This window comes from Odocoileus virginianus, chromosome 1, assembly GCF_023699985.2.
Source record: "Odocoileus virginianus isolate 20LAN1187 ecotype Illinois chromosome 1, Ovbor_1.2, whole genome shotgun sequence".
Classification (NCBI taxonomy): domain Eukaryota; kingdom Metazoa; phylum Chordata; class Mammalia; order Artiodactyla; family Cervidae; genus Odocoileus; species Odocoileus virginianus.
This window is the reverse complement of record NC_069674.1, coordinates 7,366,685-7,385,789: the sequence shown is the minus strand read 5'-3', so window position 1 is coordinate 7,385,789 and position 19,105 is coordinate 7,366,685. Positions and strand designations below refer to the sequence as shown.

Sequence of the window (19,105 nt, the reverse complement as noted above, 5' to 3'; positions counted from 1 at the left end):
GTTCCGGGGAGAAACGCATGGTGAACGTTCCTTGAGCCTAATCTTCCAAAGTTGAGGGTTTTCTCCCTTTAGCGAGCTCTCTGCCAAAAATAGGATCCTCTTTTCGGATTGGATCACTGTCGTTGCTCACAGTTCGCAGCTGGAGTTGGTGGTGAGGGTGCAAATGAAGAATTGCAGTTAAGTATTTATTTGCTCTGTGTAATTGCTCTTCGCGCAGTGGCATTAAAACAGTCCAAGTTAGTGGAGTCAGGGGTCACACAGTTTTGGAAATGCACTTATTCGAGTGACTGAAGGGAATGAAATTCACTTTTACTTGAAACCCCCAGCTTTTGGACCTCAGCATAGCTTTAGCAGTGTGCAAAAGCATGGCCAGTTATAAGTTTAACGATTCATTTTGTGGCCACCCTATCTTACCTGGTTTTCTGAAATCCTGCAACGTTTATGGATTGTGTAGAAAAAATACAGAGCATTGTTTAAGAAGCAAAAAAAAAAAAAAAAAAAAAAAATTTTTTTATCTAAAATATTTACACCTAACCTTCTCTTGATCTAAAAGTGTCCTTGGGTATTGGGGGAAAATTTACTTAAAAGTTCTGTTGCTTTCCCTGGTAAGTTGAAATAGTTGCAACACATTTCAAATTCTGTGGCATGCACACAGGCTGCAGGAGACTGGCTTGCTTTAAGTCTATTATGCCCATTTTTGGAGGTTTTCTAGAGAGAATGGTCATTAAGCTCTAGAGGGTTGGCTGAAATACTCTCTAAAAATATTTAACTTTTTTTGTCATTGGAATCATCTTTTAAAAACTTCTTTTTATTTTCAACTTATTTTAACAAAAGGGGAAAAAAAAACCCTTTAGCTGTAGTATTAGGGCTTTTCACCAGTCCATGCTATCCTCTCATCACCGACTCAGTGGACATGAGTTTGAGCAAACTCTGGGAGCCAGTGAAGGACAGGGAAGCCTGGCGCGCTGCGGTCCGTGTGGTTGCAAAGAGTCGGACACGACTGACTGACTGCAACAGGAGCTCTTAGGGCCACTGATGCAGGTCCTTGGAGGCAGGCCCCCCTTTCCTGCTGTGCACCCAGCACATGGGTGACTGACAGCCTGCTGATACCTGGTGATATCCTGCAGTTTCCTTGGATGTTATAGCTCTGTCGACTCACAGCTCTAATATACATATATTACAGACATGTTGACCCCTTTGTCCCTTACTGATTATTATCCTCTAGAGATAATTACCTTAGTCTGGGTTGTCAATGCAGCCTTACTTCCCATACTTTACAGACTGAATTCCTTGAAGGCAGGACATAGTCTTTATTTTTTGCATCCCCAGAGGAGCATAAAACTTGGTCATGGGTACTTCATTTGCTTTTTGAATGAAGAAATCTGGAATAATTCTGATTTACACCCAGTGTCTGACCACCTCGGATTTTGGCTACAGAAGCAGTCACCGCACTTAAATTGGGTAAGAGTGTGAGCTTTTTTAATAAACTGTTCCTACCACATCCCCGGGAACTAACAGAGAGCTGGACGGAAAAATGCTCAGGCTTTCTTCGGCTCTGAAAGTTCAGGAAAGTGCCAAGAAAGCAACTTGTGAAACTTTAATTTCCTTCTTTTTCTTCAGAACTAGTTTTCAGTACAGATGTTTAAAATTTGTGTGTGTGTGTGTGTGTGTGTGTGTGTGTGTTTTAAAAACAAGATTGAGGTCTTTGCCTGGGGTTAAATGTCGCCGCCTTAGCTTCGAGGTGAAGTCCTTTGGTTGGTTGAGCCTCTTCCCTGTTGAGAGAGCTCTGACTCTGGGTCCTGGAGGCCCAGTGACCTTTGTCACAGGAGAGACCTTTCTTGGGTGCCTGAGTGCCTTCTGATCAGAAGTCCACTCCCAGTTTGCCCAGCAGGCATAGGACGCCTTTCTTTCTGCAAGGAAAGTTCAAACGAACAGGCTTTAGACTGAAGAATAGTTACTTGCCCTCCTTCAAATTTAGGGTGCCAAAAATTGAAGCAGTGTGTTTGTGTTTTATTTTTTGCTGTTTCAGCCCTGCATAGGTTCCAAGGCCATGGGCCTCGGCAGTTGAGTCCAGACTCAGAATGAATTTCGAGCTTTTAGTTACACCTGGAGAAAAGAATGTAATGTTTTAAGGACCAGTTTGAAGTTTATCGTGTTTTGTGTGTGTGCTTGTTTTGGTGGGGTGCTATTGGGTCATTTCTCAACAAATTGTTTTCCTTTATTTGTCTTTCAAAACTGAGACACGAATGTGAGATGAGGAATAAACTTAAATAAAACCTTAAGGATTTTAAACTAAGGATTTTAAGCTTTGTAATCTGTCCAATTAATAATGCACACTATAAACACGATTATTGTGATGTTTGGTGGCTTTAAAACTTTTTATGCACAAGAATATAGCTTCTAGAAAAAACATACATGTGCTTTATTTCTTTCCGCTTGAGTATAAAACGTGTTGCTTGAGACAGAAGATGTAGGATGTCGTTGGATCTAGAGGTATAAAACTTCTTACTTCCTTATAAAGTGAGATGGTTTTCAGTTGACTTCAGTTTTCTTCAGGCGTTCAGAGTGTGTGGATTCCATGGGAATGCCATAGCTTTTAATGTTCACAACATTTGGACTGCTCCATAAAGCATTACCTTCTTCGTGTTTGAAAGCAGGGTTGTGACGCCCAGGCTTGGTCCTTGGGACCCTTGGATCAGGTGAGCGGAGTCTTTGCTGGGCCCCCCGTTGTGGCGGCCCCGCTGCCCTCTGGCTCTCCTTCGGCCTCCAGTACCGTGTCCCCTTCGCGTCACCCAGCAGGCTCCTGCTCCTGTGGAAAGGCTCCACTCAGATCCTGACACGCCATCTGGGGGGGGGGAGCCTTTCCTGGGCTCCCTGAGGCCCCGCCCGGTCACTGTCTAAGCACCTCACCTTGGCCTGGACCTGTGGTTTCTTTGGTTGGACAGACCTCTTGTAGGCGTGGGACCTTGTGACAGGCACGTGGCCTTCTTGCACGCGCACGAGTTAACTCCAGTAACTCACACTTTGCTCCTAAACATCCTCCCCACTTCGCATCCCGGGGCTTCCCTGGTGGCTCAGGTGGTAAAGAATCCACCTGCCATGCAGGAGACTCGGGTTCAATCCCTGGGTTGCGAAGATCCCCTGGAGAAGGAAACGGCAGCCCTCTCCAGTATTCTTGCCTGGAGAATCCCATGGACAGAGGAGCCTGGTGGGCTACAGTCCTCCGGGTCGCAGAGTTGGAAATGACTGTAATGACTAATACTTTCACATCTTGACCAAGCCCCTCGGGTTAGAGCTGCTGTTGTTTAATCCTCTGACAGCCTCTTGGGGAAGAAGCCAAGGCTTTGGGTGGTTAAGGTCAGGCCTACTCGGTGGCCGGTTCAGTTCATTCACTCAGTTGTGTCCATCTCTTTGTGACCCCGTGGACTGCAGCACACCAGGCCTCCCTGTCCATCACCAACTCCCAGAGTTTACTCACACTCAAGTCCGTTGAGCCGGTGATGCCATCCAACCATCTCATCCTCTGTTGTCCCCTTCTCCTCCTGCCCTCAATCTTTCCCAGCATCAGGGTCTTTTCAAATAGTCAGTTATTTGTGTCAGCCAGCCAAAGTACTAGAGTTTCAACTTCATCAGTCCTTCCACTGAATATTCAGGACTGATTTCCTTTAGGATGGACTGGTTGGATCTCCTTGCAGTCCAAGGGACTCTCAAGAGTCTTCTCCAACACCACAGCTCAAGAGCATCAATTCTTCGGTGGCCAGGCCTGAGTTAAAATGAGACGGTGACTCCAGGGCTCCAGCTTTTACCCAGGTGTTCTGATTTATATGAAGGTGGAAGAGAAGGAAGCAAGGTAGAAATGCTCTTCAAGATTGATATCTTCCTATTAATAATTAGGACAGAATTCATTATGCAGAACTGGGTTGCCTCCCAAGAATGAGCTTATTCTTCTTAGTCTTTTAGTAACTGGGGGACGTTAAAGGAGAGTGATTGGACACTTGTGGGACAGAGCTGAACAGCTCTGGACTTTGGGACTGTTGTGGGAGTGAGATGTGACTCACTGGCCTTATAAAACCATTGAAGGCTGTTCAAATCTAGTAAACTGTGATTTTTTTAAAAAAGGCCTATGGCAGAGAATACTTTGAAAAAGAGATGAATGAGATGTGTGCATGTGTGTGTGTGCTGCCGAAAATATTTAAAATAATAAAAACGGTTGTGATTTTAGGATGGAGAACTTGTGTGCTTTTTTTTTTTTTTTTCTATTTATTTTCATTAGTTGGAGGCTAATCACCTTACAACATTGCAGTGGTTTTTGTCATACATTGAAATGAATTAGCCATGGATTTGCATGTATTCCCCATCCCGGTCCCCCCTCCCACCTCCCTCTCCACCCGATCCCTCTGCGTCTTCCCAGTGCACCAGGCCCGAGCACTTGTCTCATGCATCCAACCTGGGCTGGTGATCTGTTTCACCCTAGATAATATACATGTTTCAATGCTGTTCTCTTGAAACATCCCACAGAGTCCACAAGTCTGTTCTATACATCTGAGTCTCTTCTCTGTTTTGCATATAGGGTTATCGTTACCATCTTTCTAAATTCCATATATATGTGTTAGTATACTGTAATGGTCTTTATCTTTCTGGCTTACTTCACTCTGTATAATGGGCTCCAGTTTCATCCATCTCATTAGAACTGATTCAAATGAATTCTTTTTAATGGTTGAGTAATATTCCATGGTGTATATGTACCACAGCTTCCTCATCCATTCGTCTGCTGATGGGCATCTAGGTTGCTTCCATGTCCTGGCTATTATAAACAGTGCTTCGATGAACATTGGGGTGCACGTGTCTCTTTCAGATCTGGTTTCCTCGGTGTGTATGCCCAGAAGTGGGATTGCTGGGTCATATGGCAGTTCTATTTCCAGCTTTTTAAGAAATCTCCACACTGTTTTCCATAGTGGCTGTACTAATTTGCATTCCCATCAACAGTGGAAGAGGGTTCCCTTTTCTCCACACCCTCTCCAGCATTTATTGCTTGTAGACTTTTGGATAGCAGCCATCCTGACTGGTGTGTAATGGTACCTCATTGTGGTTTTGATTTGCATTTCTCTGATAATGAGTGATGTTGAACATCTTTTCATGTGTTTTTTTTGCCATCTGTATGTCTTCCTTGGAGAAATGTCTGTTGAGTTCTTTGGCCCATTTTTTGATTGGGTCATTTATTTTTCTGGAGTTGAGCTGGAGGAGTTGCTTGTATATTTTTGAGATTAATCTGAACTTGTATGCTTTTAAAGTGTCTCCCCACAACCCAGATTTTTAAGTACCAAAAGATAATGCAATTGATCTCAGGATGGAGGAGTCCTCTCAGCATATAACCCCAGAAGCAGCAACCGTGAAGGAAAAGTCTCCATGGATTACTTGAGAATAATTAAACTTCTGTATGTTAAAATGCCACAAATAAAATTAAAAAGCAAATGACAAACGGAAAGAAATAGTGTACCTTTCAGGTAAATTTGCTTTCCTTACTACAACAAGAGGGCTTATAGAACTAAGATAAAAATACTCGTCCCTATGGGGGCCAATATTTCTGCCACTATAGGGGGAAATGAGCAAACTGGTCATTTTTTTAAAGAAGGGTCAAGAAACAAAAATTCAGCTTTACTAGTAGTACTCCTGGGAAAGCAAATCAATGAGATACTGTTTGTTTTAAATTTTGTCATAGGTTGAAAAATAAGCCACTTCTGGTGAGGATATGAAGAAATGAGTCCATCCAGTCATTGCCTGAAAAAGAATAATTTTTTGCAAGAACCATGTGTGTGTGTGAGTGTGTGTGTGTGTGTGTGTGTGTGTGTATGCACTTTGAAATATAAATAGCCAATCTACTTTTAGGGATTCAGTCTTAAGAAAATATAAAAAATGATGGGTTAATACTCTGCCACTGGTGCACCATTTAATGCCTTCCTATTGAACGTTTGTTTTCACATTTTGCTGTTAAGGGTTATGATCTCAGCATTTTTAGATAGATCTTTGCATTTCTGTAATTCTGTATTCGGTGAGACCACAGCATGCTATAAAACAATATATGTAATGTCTAAAATTTTCTTTTTTTAGTGTGCGTGTACTTTTTTTTTTTTAGTAAAGATAATAAGCCGAAATGTTGATAGTGATTATCTCTGAGTAGTGGAATTATGGGTTATTTTTAGTTTATTCTTTTGGCTTGTGTTTTTTCCTCCAGTTTTCTACCGTTCACGTATGTTTATAATGCAGCGGTTCCGCTTGTGAAGACAGGAGACAGTAGAAGCAGTGAGCGTGCTCTGAGCAGGATGTCTGCGCTCCTCAGCCCCGCGCGGGGTCGCCTGGGTGTCTGCTCTGCTTGCCGCAGGCCCCTCCGCGGGTGTGCTGCCGCGGGCGAAGGGTTCAGGGCGAGGTGTCTGACTGCGGTTCTCCCTGCCGGGCCCCTCTTCCATCCTCCGGTCTTAGTCCTTCAGCTTCTCTGGATCCCCTCATACTCCGTGCCCTCCGTGAAACTCTGTTAATCTCGGGAAATCCATTTATGTTTTATAATGTTGTTGAGTTGTAACTGGATTATGTACTAATGAATTGTCTTTAGTGTGGAAGTTTCTTTTTCTTAGCGATGCTGCGACCTTCCTATCTTTTTTGTGCACTCCGCAACTCCTAGCGGTAGTAGATGGGTGTTGAAACCTATTGTCATCATGCCTAAGAAGGTGCATTTGCTACAAGTTTTCTTGACACACTTCATGCCATGGCTTGGAATATTCAAACGTTATTAGTGATTGAGAAATGTACTCTGAATGACACAAGCTAGGAATGCTCTTGGCCATCTGAGAGAACAGGCTCACAGAAAGGTGGCCCCGAGTAGCTAACATAGTTAATTAAGCATGCCGAGGAAGCATTTGAAAGTCAGGATGTGGGGGAGAGGCCAGAGAGCCTGCAGGCCCTCCTGCAGGAGGCAGGGAGGCCTGCTCTGGTTGGACTGGAGGGAAAGGTTTGAAGTGGGGATGAGGCTGAGAAACCGGGGAACGCAGAGTTCAGCCCCAAGTGGTGTTCCAGACATAAGGGCCAGAGGCGCTTTCCCCACTTTGGGAACTAGGGGCTTTGGTATGGGGGAGGGTGGGGAAGAAAAAAGCCAGAGACTGGTTTCTTCTGACCACTCCACTCCAGTCTTAACGGATCATCTTGCAATGTGATAATAACCGCTCTTCCTCAGCACATAAAATGTGCCAGAGACTGGGGCTGAACCCACTCTGGCAGCTTTGAAACTGCCCCCCACCTCCCCTGCCCCAGCTTTCTGCTTCTTGCAAGTAGACACCTTATTATGGACAGAAGTCTTTATTTCACTTCCCAAGATAAAGGTAGCCTTGCCCACTTGATTTCAGGAATGGTTTGCTAGTCAGTCATGGTTCAGAGGGTAAAGAATCTTGTCTGCAATGCAGGAGACCCAGACTTGATCCCTGGGTCGGGAAGATCCTCAGGATAAAGGAACGGGTACCCACTCCAGTATTCTTGCCTGGAGAACCCCATGGGCAGAGGAGCCTGGCGGGCTACAGTCCATGGGGCCGCAAAGAGTCGGACACGACTGAGCGACTCACTTTGCTTGCATCAGCTAGAGGCTCCCGAAACCGGAGGGCGAGGACTGCCTGCCCGCAGGGGACGCAGAGTGCTGGCGATGGCGTGGCCTGGGGGCCGTGTCACGGGAGGCGTTCCTCAGCGGCCCCTTGGCAAGCGTCCCGTTGTGTCGGTGCCTCTGTCCCGGGCAGGGGGTTGTGCTGTATTTGTGGATGTCGACGATTTAGCCAGGCATTTATGGTGAAGCCTATCATGCACGTATCACTTGATACTCTGATGCACTGTTCAGTTCCTGTTTTTATAATAAAGCAACTCAGCTTTACCACTCCCTGCATTTTCAGTCATTTATTTTAGAGCAGTGTTTGCCCATCTATGTTCTGTGACATGTAAGATATTGGAATGGAAGTGAAGTGTTTGTGCACTTCAGTCATGTCCAACTGTTTTGCAACCCCATGGACGGTAGCCCACCAGGCTCCTCTGTCCATGGGATTCTCCAGGCAAGAATACTGGAGTGGGTTGCCATACCCTCTTCCAGGGGATCTTTCCGACCCAGGGATCGAACCTGTGTCTCCTGCATTGGCAGGCAGGTTCTTTACCACTAGTGCCACCTGGGAAGTCTATAGAAGGGAAGATGTGTGAGTAAATGCATTTAGGAAATGCTAGGTTGGATACTGAGGAGCTTTTAATATGCTAATGAACGTTGCTACTCTAATAGGGAGACTTCTATTTTATAGGAAATACATATCTTACAGGCTCTGTGTGCATATATGAGGTGGTGGTGGTGGTATTCAGTTGCCCAGTTATGTCTGACTCTGCGACCCCACAGACTGCAGCACACCAGGCCTCCCTGTCCCTCACCATCTCCCAGAGTTTGCCCAAGTTCATATTCATTGCATCGGTGATGTTGTCCAGCCATCTCATCCTCTGACGCCCTCTTTTCCTTCTGCCCTCAATCTTTCCCAGTATCGGGGACTTTTCCAATGAGTCAGCTGTTTGCATCAGATGACCAAAATACTGGAGCTTCAGCATCAGTCCTTCCAGTGAATATTCAGGGCTCATCTCCCTTAAGATTGAGTGGTTTGATCTCCTTGCAGTCCAAGGGACTTTCAGGAGTCTTCTCCAGCACCACAGTTCAAAGGCATCAATTCTTTGGTGTCTGCCTTCTCCACAGCCCGCTCTCACAATACCACTGAGAAGACCATAGCCTTGACTATATGGACCTTTGTACCTTGGTTTAATAATAGCATCTGAGGGAAGAAAACCCTACTACCATGGTAAAGAATATGTGTTGCTTTGTAGAGACATACCGATTTTAGAATCAGATGTGAGAAATGACATGCCTTGCTGTGGAGGGGAGGCCAGGTGTGGAGTAAACGCCGTGTTTGCCTCTTCGCTCTCAGGCAGAGCATTGTGCGTCTTAAAACACCAGGGTTCTCAGGAGCGGGGTGGGGAACATGGAGAGCAGGATCCTCCCGAGTCCAGAGTTAGACGTGTACTTGTCTAGAAATGGTTTCTGCCTCACTTTATTCCTTGTCTAAATATAAACCCGAAGTGCTATTATAGGAAGTGTCTAAAAAAAAATTTTTTTAAGCACATGGACCAGCGTTAATCCGTCCTCACTACCGAGGAAAAACAGCAGGATCTCAGCCTGTGTCGTTCACATTTTCTTGGAGGTGACATAGGTTGAAAGTACTTTTTAAACCTGGAAAATGCTGGTTTGTAACATTAACTACAAAGATGTTTCAGAACTTGTTAAAGTTTATAAACTGCCGGAGTTTTCAAAGCTCTCCAGTCCATTGAAACACAGACTTGGCTTCTCCTAGGTCAGGTTCTCCGAGCTTGTTTTCTGATATTTAAATGGGTTCCTTTGCGTTTCTCGCTCGCTGGTTTCCAGGGTGAGAATGGGATGCCAAACCAGGTGTGTTTTTCAGAGCACTTTTGGCCCCTTTAAAGAAGGGCTATAACACGCAGTGTTCTCCAAGCTTCTGGACCAGGATTGCATCATTTTTTCTTGAATCATCTTGGCCTTCGCTTGTTAGATCCTCTTTGAGGAGATGGCTCTTTGGCTGGGTTCTCTGATCTGGTTCACTTTGCTGTGGGGTTTTTCAGGTATGTTCTGGCTGGAGCACTTCAAGGGTAGCTGGTTGCCTCCTGGCTGAGCCCACCGCACCCCCCCAGCCCCCCACCCCCACCCTAGGCTTTCTCACTGCCCGCAGGGTGTCCCTGTGGCCCTCCCTACCCTCCCAGCCTCCCCAGCCACATTCAGCGTCTCAATTTACAGCGTTGTCTCTGAGAATAGTCCACATTAAGTGGTTGCCATGTCTTATTAGTTCTTCCTTCAGCATGCTCTGTCCTCAGCTCTTTCTTGTTTGGGTCTGTCCCCAGCTTCCCTTGCCTGTGTTCAGGATTTGTCCTGACTCCCTGACTACAGGGTCTGTCCCCAGCAGAGGTTGGCATCACCATGACCGGCTGGAGGAGGCCCTGCACTCCATCCTCGCCAGCCCTTCTCCGCTTGTCTGTCTCTCACCTGACGCTCAGAAAATTCCCGAAGTCAGACGTGTGCCCAGTGCGGATCTGCGGCTCTTCTCACTCGGAAGTGGCTGGTGTGGGGGCTGGCTCTTTGTCTTGTCCTGGTTCTTCACACCTTCTACCCATGAAACAATGCAGTTTCAGTAGGGCAAACCAGTTTGGGGAAGTTCTGTTAATTTTGAGATTTAACCTATAATAAATTACAAATGAGAAATGTTCTTTTGATAGACTGACTCGTGGAAAATGTCTGTGATTAAAGAATTCACAGGTGTTATAATCAACAAACCGTCTGAAAGTATGGATGTGGTGTAAGGTGAACATCATCGGCTTTTTAGGTGAGTATGTGTCTAACTAGGACAGTGGATTCCCTTCATAGTTTAAAATAGTTTAAAGCACATTCAGATGACTCCTTGGCAGCAGTGTCTAACTGTAGTTCTACATTAAAAAGAGGGTCGCCCCCCTCCCCCAAATGCAGAGGAAGATTTGCGTGTTTTATTAACTGTCTAGTAGAGACTAAGGGTGTGTGATCTGAAAAAATCAGTCCTAAAATGTGCTTCTTTCTCCATAGTTCATTGCATTTGTACTTTGCAGTAAGTTGATATGTTTGCAAAGTTTTTGTATCATTTTGTGAAGCTCATGTCCTCTAAAGTTCCCTCTCTTACATATGTGAGTACTTGGTAAACTGGAGGAAACCTGCACTTTGTGATTTTGATGTTCTTTTTAAAACATACTTTATTTTCAATTGGGAACATGATTTGATGGTTTTAAAAATAAGCTATTTGAAGCATAAGCTTGAAAACTTTGCTTGAGAAAAAAATACATAACAAGTTCAGTTCGGTTGCTCAGTTGTTTTCGACTCTTTGTGACCCCTTGAACTGCAGCACGCCAGGCTTCCCTGTCCATCACCAACTCCCGGAGTTTACTCAGATTCATGTCCATTGAGTTGGTAATGCCATCCAACCATCTCATCCTCTTTCGTCCCTGTCTCCTCCTGCCTTCAGTCTTTTCCAGCATCAGGGTCTTTTCCAGTGGGTCAGTTCTTCACATCAGGTGGCCAAAGTATTGGAGTTTCAGCTTCAGCATCAGTCCTTCCAATGACTGTTAAGGACGGATCTTTAGGATGGACTGGTTGAATCTCCTTGCGGTCCAGGGGACTCTCAAGAGTCCTCTCCAACACCACAGTAAATTATGTGAAATCAAGAATTTTGACAGACATTACTCGGAGGCTTCCCCTGCTAAGCTTGAGCTTGACTGTAAAGAGAACAGTACCACCCCCATCACAGGTAGTGGAGCTCAATACCAATCTCAATATGTAGGAGGCTCTTTATTCTTACTGTAGAAGTGAAAGGATCTGCTTTTGTCTCTTCTGTCCCTAAAACAGTAACCTTTAAAAAAAGCCAGTACTTCTACACTGACCATAAAAACAAGTTAGTGCAGATTATAAAGGAAATTGACTACAAGTTTTTGCAACTTAAACATATGACTAGGATCAGTTCAACTAAAAACAAACACAAGTAAAAAATGCCAGAAGCTTCAGTCAGTTTCAGAATCATTTTCTTAGGTGAAGCTGTTACAGGTTTTACCAAATTTTTGCCTTTGTTATAGACATGGCCAGATTGTTTTGAGTCGGATTGCGGAGCAGGGTTTTTTAAAAATCCCCCACCTGCCACCAAAAAAAGGAAAAAACCTTTATTGAAGGTTATCAAGTGGGATGTGTTCAGGAACTCAGAAGACTTGCTCAGATAGTTGAGAGACTGAATTTAATCTGTTTGTCCTTGATAGGTGCAAAGCCCAGGTTTAAACACAGCACTTTAGTGTGTTATGTATCTCCTCTTATCCTTTGCCGGGTATTTATAAATCTCTGACTACTTGATGTTGTCATAGCTGGAAAGGATATTTTCAACAGGACACGTTATCATCAAGTCAGGCTCAGACAGTAAAGAATCTGCCTGCAGTGCTGGAGACCCATGTTGGATCCCTAGGTTGGGAAGATCCCCTGGAGGAGGGCATGGCAATCCACTCCTGTTCTTGCCTGGAGAATCTGAAGGACAGAGGAGCCTGGTGGGCGACAGTCCATGGGGTCACACAGAGTTGAACACGACTGGGCGGCTTTGACTGTACATGTGCATGGGATGGAGTGGGGTGCAGACCCCTCGGAGCAGTGGGTGCCTCAGGCTCTTCACCACCCTTCGTGGCCAGAGCACTGTCCAGGCCCCTAGATCTCTTGGATCTCAGGAAGGTGAAGGAATGGGTAAACTGTATTCAGAACAAATCAAATGTGAAAGCTCCAAATCAGATTAAGTGTAGAGGAGGGACTGTGTATTCTTTTTGAACCAATTTGTAGTGAAGTGGAAAATGTCTTGAAAATTCACTTAGCTAGAGGGAGCTGCTGGTCATGAGTTTTGAACTTAAGGTTAATGTATTTGGAGTAGGGGAAAGAAAAGGAATGAAAAGGCATGAAACACCTGGATTAGCTGAATGATCTTGTTCACCTAGTGACGTGGTAACTTTCAAAATCTGCTGACTCAGCAGATGGTATTTCAGGGCCCAGCGCTGGCCAAGTACAGGGCGAACCGTGTGCCATGTGGGGAAATCTGGCTGTTAGCGGAACAGGATTGTGAGACCTGTGCATTGAAATGTTTCATGGAGACCAAAGTGGCTGTCTGTGTGGTAGCATCCTTTACGGAGGAGGAGAGACCTGTGTCGCCTGGTCGTGACGTGCCACGCTGCCTCCCCGGCCGAAGGCGTCTAGACTTCACCCTCAGTGGCCTGCAGCTGTCGCCCGTGCTGCCAGCGTCCTGGTCGTCTCAGCAGGGAAGGCAGCCTGCTGTGTGTTTCTGCCTGTGTTGGTCTGGGTCCCAACGATGCTGTGGCACCAGAACAGCAGGGGGTGGCTGGGGTGCAGACTCAGTGGATCCCTCCCAGCAGCAGCTCACCCACCAGCTGGGGTCAGAAACACTTTGCCAGCTTGTATTTTTAAAGCATTTTTTTTTTTTTAAGTGCATTTGGTGGTGGAATCAAAGAACCAGCTGAATTTTAAGAGTGAACGAGATTTCAAAGAAAAGCTGAACTATGAGCAACTGCCTCTGGCTGGATCCCCGGGTCCATCAGAACACGAGGCTCCCTGTTTTCTGATGGTGGGTCCACTTTAGTGACAATTTGGGGAGATATCCCTGGTGTTTGGTTGTCCAAGAGTATTGTGCAGTTTGCATGCAACATTACTTCATTTTGACTTAAAAAATAAGCACTCTAAGTTTGATATTTCCCCCTGAGTTTTTGTTGTTTTATTTAAATACTGTGTTAGGGGTTTCAAAGACATCTGATAACCTTTGTTGTTCAGTCGCTAAGTCGTGTCCAGCTCTTTGCGACCCCACAGACTGCAGCACACCAGGCATCCCTGTTCTTCACTATCTCCCAGAGTTTGCTGAAACTCAGGTCCATTGGATTGATGATGCCATCCAACCGTCTCATCCTCTGTCACCCCCTTCTCCTCCCACCCTCAATCTTTCCCAGCATCAGGGTCTTTTCCAATGTTGAAGTTGGAGTGTTAACGTGAAAAGTAGCAGATGCTTACTGTGTCTAGTACCCTTAACAGTTTCTTTGCGTGACTCATCTGTGCCTCACAACTGCCTTGTGAGATAGGTAATGTAATCACTGCAGGTCATTATAGGCATTATAAGTTAAGGAATCTGCCCAAGCTCATATAGATTGTAAGTTACAGAGCCAGAAATGTCCCCTCGGACGTCCACGTGCACTTTCGTATTAACTGTCTCAAAGAGTCTTGTCACCGTGTGCTTTTTGAATTGTTTCTATAATAAGAAGTACATTTCGTAGGTTAACTCTATACATACACAGACATAACTGAATTAAAGATGCTCTGAGTAATACTTGTTATGTTCTATGAGCTCTTTTCTTTTTCACTTTTTTGAAAAGTTGCAGTTATCACTGACTAAGCTGGTTTCACGGCCTACACATTAATGGATTGCAGTCCTCAGTTTGAAAAACATGCATGGTGTGGATAATCATTATCATATGTAATACTTTTTTCCCCTTGTTTTAAAGTGAATGAAAATGCTTGAAAATGAAATACATGCAAGCAGCAAGCTAGATCACTGAATTAATATGCCTATGATAGCATTGTGCTGAAATGGAGAGTCCTGAAACTCGGTCCTTAACAGTTAAAACTAGTTTATGTGGACAGACAAGTCAGTCTGTATAGTCAGTTCGGTCCCGTCTCTCAGCTGTGTCCGACTCTCTGTGACCCCATGGACTGCAGCAGGGCGGGCTGCAGTCTGTATAGCGCCTGCTGACTATCAGATGGTTATGGGCATCGTCAAGCTGCCCTGGGGCCTCAGATGGTAAAGCAGCTACCTACAGTGCGGGAGACCTGGGTTCCATCCCTGGGTCGGGAAGACCCCCTGGAGAAGGCACTGGCACCCCACTCCAGTACTCTTGCCTGGAAGATCCCATGGATGGAGGAGCCTGTTATGCTACAGTCCATGGGGTCGCAAAGAGTCGGACACGACTGAGCGACTTCACTTCTTCAAGTTTTCCTAAAGTGTATACCAGTCATGCTTGTGTCAGTGCACTGGAGGTCACACAGTCATCAGGGTAGGAGGGATATATGTACCGACTGAGTTAAGAATCAGTTTTAACAATACTTAAGGCTTTGAGTGCTTTTGTGTGGATTTTTAGGATTTAAAAAGACCTATTAATTAATTATTCAAGTACCAAAAATAAAAATTGTGTCCTGATTCCTACGATGTTCTTAGGACAAAATTCCTTACTTGATGACATCCAAAATTTCTCATAGTTATAAAATTGTGTGTGTGTTCTGGGGACTGAGTTGAATTAGCATATTTCTTTATTTGTATAATTAAAAGGGCAGTGATCTCAAGGACAGGTAGCTATATTCCCTCGTTTAGTGTAAGTTTGAGGACATAGTAATTTCAAAGCTTCTGCTAGTTTTTAGAAAGTAGGAGATCTCATAGAACAAACCCATGAAGCTTTAAATTTGTTTGCTCACATCCTACCCCAGAATGGTGGGTCCTGGGCGTGGTCTTCACTTCCCATGCCATCAGTTTTATAGTTTTAATCGCCTATTTGAGTAATTTCTCTTAAATTTTATACATAATGTGAATGGTGTGCCTCCGGTCACCCCCATTTTTCTCAGTACAGTTACTGTGGTGGTAGAAAATGAAATGACATGTAATTAACATGTTCTAGCTTGCCTCTCTGTAGTTCTGTATGCTGAAGAGCTGGGTGGGTTTGGAGGTTTTTTAAAGTATCATCAGTGATTTAGATGAGTCCTCCCAAATATTTGGAGTCACCATTTACCCAGTATTTCTGGAGCACCTCCAATGTGCCAGGGCACTCACTGTGTTTGGTGCTGAGGATTCAGCTGTGAATTAGACCCCTGCCTTGGAGCCAGTCTTCCCTGGTCGCTCAGAGGTTAAAGCGTCTGCCTCCAATGCGGGAGACCTGGGTTCGATCCCTGGGTCGGGAAGATCCCCTGGAGAAGGAAATGGCAACCCACTCCAGTATTCTTGCCTGGAGAATCCCATGGACAGAGGAGCCTGGTAGGCTACAGTCCACGGGGTCGCAAAGAGTCGGACACGACTGAGCGACTTCAATTTTTACAGTAACAGGTATAAATTTAAAATCCACTTATTAATATATCCATTATTCAAATAGCAATAATTAGCAAAAGCCTGATTTTCAATTAAGAAAAATGAGCAAATATAGTATTTAATATTCAGCATTAGCTTTTTGTTTACTCAGGTTTTCTAGATTATAAAATGCAGGTTATTTTATGAACAAAACTTAAAGATCAAAAGTGAGCCTCTACTTTCATTTTTTTTATTGTTTTTTAAGACTTTTTTTTTTTTTAAAGCAGCTGTTGGTTCCCAGCAAAACTAAGAGGAAGGTGTAGAGATTTCCTGTATCTCCCCTACCCCCACATACACAGACTCCCCCATTATCAGCATCCCCCACCAGAGTGGTATATTTGTTACAAGCAAACCAACATTAACACATAATCACCCAAAGTCCATAGTTTACATTAGGATTCACTCTTGGTGTTGTATGTTTTATGAATTTGGACAAGTGTATAATAACATGTATTCATCATTATAGTAGCGCACAGAATAGTTACATTGCCCTGAAAATCCTCTGTGCTCTGCATATTTTTCTCCCTGCCCGCACCCTCCACCAAGTTCCTGGCAGCCACTGACGACTTCTTGTGATGTGTGGTTTAGTCCCTCAGCCATGCCTGATTTTTTGCGAACCTATGGACTGCAGCCCACCAGGCTCCTCTGTCCATGGGATTTCCCAGGCATAAATACTGGATTACCATTTCCTTTTCCAGGGTGTCTTCCCGACCCAGGGATTGGACCCACCTCTCCTGCGTTTGGGCAGATTCTTTACCACTGAGCCACCTGGGCAATTTTTACTGTCTCCTTAGATTTGCCTTTTCCAGAAGGTCATAGAGTTGGAGTCACAATATGTATAGTCTATGTATCCTCCTCAGAATGGCTTCTTTCACTTAGTCTTGTGCCTTTAAGGGTCCTTCATGTCTTCTCATGGCTTGATGGTTCATTTCTTTTTAGTGCTAAATAATATTCCATGGTCTGGAGAGACCACAGTTTATTTATCCACTCACCCCCTGAGGAATATTTTGCTTGCTTCCAGGTTTTGACTGGAAAAAAGGCACTATATGAACGATGAAGAAAGGCACTATAAACATCTGTATGAGGGTTTTCATGTGGACATTAGTTTTCAACTCCTTTAGATACAAAGCAGCACAATTAACTGCTGAAATGTACGGTCAGAGCGTGTTTAGTTTTGTTGGAAGCCCAAAGTGCCTTCTAAAGTGGCTGCACCATATTGCTTTCCCACCGGCAGTGAAGGAGCGTTCCTGTTGCTCTTCTTCCTCACCAGCATTTGGTTTTAGTCATTGTTCCGAATTTTGGCCATTGTGATAGGTGTGTGGGCGTCCCACGTGGCACTAGTGAAAAAGAACGCTCCTGCCAGTGCAGCAGACAGGAGGCATTCGCGTTGGATCCCTGGGTCGGGAAGATCCCCTGGAGAGGGGAATGGCACCCACTCCAGCATTCTTGCCTGCAGAATCCCATGGACAGAGGAGCCTGGCAGGCTGCAGTCCATGCAGTCACAAAGAGTCGGACACGGCTGAGGCGACAGCATGCGGTAGGTGTGTAGGGTGTCTCATTATTTTAATTTGCGTTTTCTTGGTGATGATGTTATGTGGAGCAGCCTCTCATGTGCTTGTTTACCATCTGTATTTCTCCTCTGGTGAAGCCTTTGGCCCATTTTTTAACCAAATGGTTTTCTTACTGAGTCCTAAGAATTTTTGTGTATTTTGGCTAACAGTTGTTCATCAGAACTGTCTGTTGCCAGTATCCTCTCCCAGCCTGCGGCTCGTCTTCTCGTTCTTTTGACAGTGTCTTGCTCAGAGCAGACGTTTTTCACTTCAGTGAAGTGCAGCTGGTCAGGGATTTCTTTCGTGGACCCTGCCTTTGGTGTTGTGTCTAAAAGGCCACACCTTTACCCTAGCTCATCTGGGGTTTCTCCCACATGATCTGGGAACTTTATAGTTTTGCTTTGCTTTTATTTTTAAGGAAGGCTTTGCAAATATTACACGAAAAATGTTCAACATACCAAAAGTGTCCTTGCATTTAATGGGTTTTAATCATTTTTCTGACTAAGATCAGATGAATTAGATGGGTTTTTAATGATCATGTCCTACTATGGTTATTTTTTAAGAAGGAAGGAAGATCACCATCAATTGGGGAGTTCCTACTAGGAACCAGCCATAGAAGTAGGCCTTTTTACTTATGATGTCTTATTTAACAACTCTGAGAAGCTGGCATTTGGATCTTTAACTTCAATTGAGTTCGCAGAATTAGCACTGGCATTGAGGGAACCAAGAGTTCCCCTTCTAAGTGAGTCTGACTAGTCCTGCTCCCTGGTTTTGGAGTCTCGCTAAGGATTTGTCTCCTTGTTAAGAAAGCTGAGTGACAAAGAATTGATGTGTTTGAACTGTGGTGTTGGAGAAGACTCTTGAGAGTCCCTTGGACTGCAAGGAGATCCAACCAGTCCCTCCTAAAGGAAATCAGTCCTGAATACTCATTGAAAGGACTGATGCTGAAGCTGAAACTCCAATACTTTAGCCACCTGATGCAAAGAACTGACTCACTGGAAAAGACCCTGAATCTGGGAAAGATTGAAGGCAGAAGGAGACGGGGATGACAGAGGATGAGATAGTTGGATGGCATCACCGATTGATTGATGAGCAGAAACGATACTGGCAGTAACTGTCCTGGAGTAAGGAGAATACTTCTGATTTCCTGGTGGTGAAATGGTGGTCAGAGGTGGTCCCAGAACCCCTGTGGTCCGCCACCTACTCTACTAACTGGGGGAGTGAGATAGGGTCCGTCTGAGGTTAGAAGGATGCTCTGTGCGCCGACGAGCCGTCATTCAGTGCTCCCAGCCTCTCTGGGCGGGCTTCAGGTTGATTTCCTGTCTTCTGCGGTGACTAAACTTGAGTTTACAACTTCTTGTCGTTTGGGGCCACTCTATATTGGGGGATAGATTGCTAGAAGTGAGATGACTGGGTGGACGGGTCAGTGCACTGGCGGTGTTTTGGATACGGCTGATTACCGCCTGCAGAGTGAACACCTCCACCAGCATCAGTTCCGTTGTTTTGATGTTTGTCATGTAGTGTCTGTCAGATTCTGGAATTTAGAGGTGCGTTTTTGGAGATCTCAAAGTTCAAGTCTGAGAAACTCTTCCCCTCTGTGTTCCTCGCTGGCACTGCCCCTTCCGCTCTGCGCATCTTTAAGTTAATTTCACCGCGCTGAGGCCGCCTTTCGTCCCAGCTCCACGGAGCTATCAGCCAAATGTTTCTAACATCACATCCCTGCCCCAGAACCTTGCAGGACTCTGTTGCCCACTCAGAATAAAGGCCTCGCAT

The 19,105-nt window shown here is 44.9% G+C and overlaps 1 protein-coding gene across 4 annotated transcripts in view; it reads left to right on the top strand.

Annotated features, from left to right (window-relative positions):
• The window catches only part of CUL1 (cullin 1), a 90,253-nt gene that overhangs the window by 1,584 nt on the left and 69,564 nt on the right, over positions 1-19,105 (top strand). The window contains exon 1 of one of the 4 annotated variants that reach the window (XM_020895731.2): positions 36-176. The exons of the other annotated variants lie outside the window; for them this stretch is intronic. The gene's annotated coding sequence lies outside the window, so the exon portion shown is untranslated. Of the gene's footprint in view, positions 1-35; positions 177-19,105 lie in introns of those variants that run through there. 4 annotated transcript variants of the gene reach the window in all.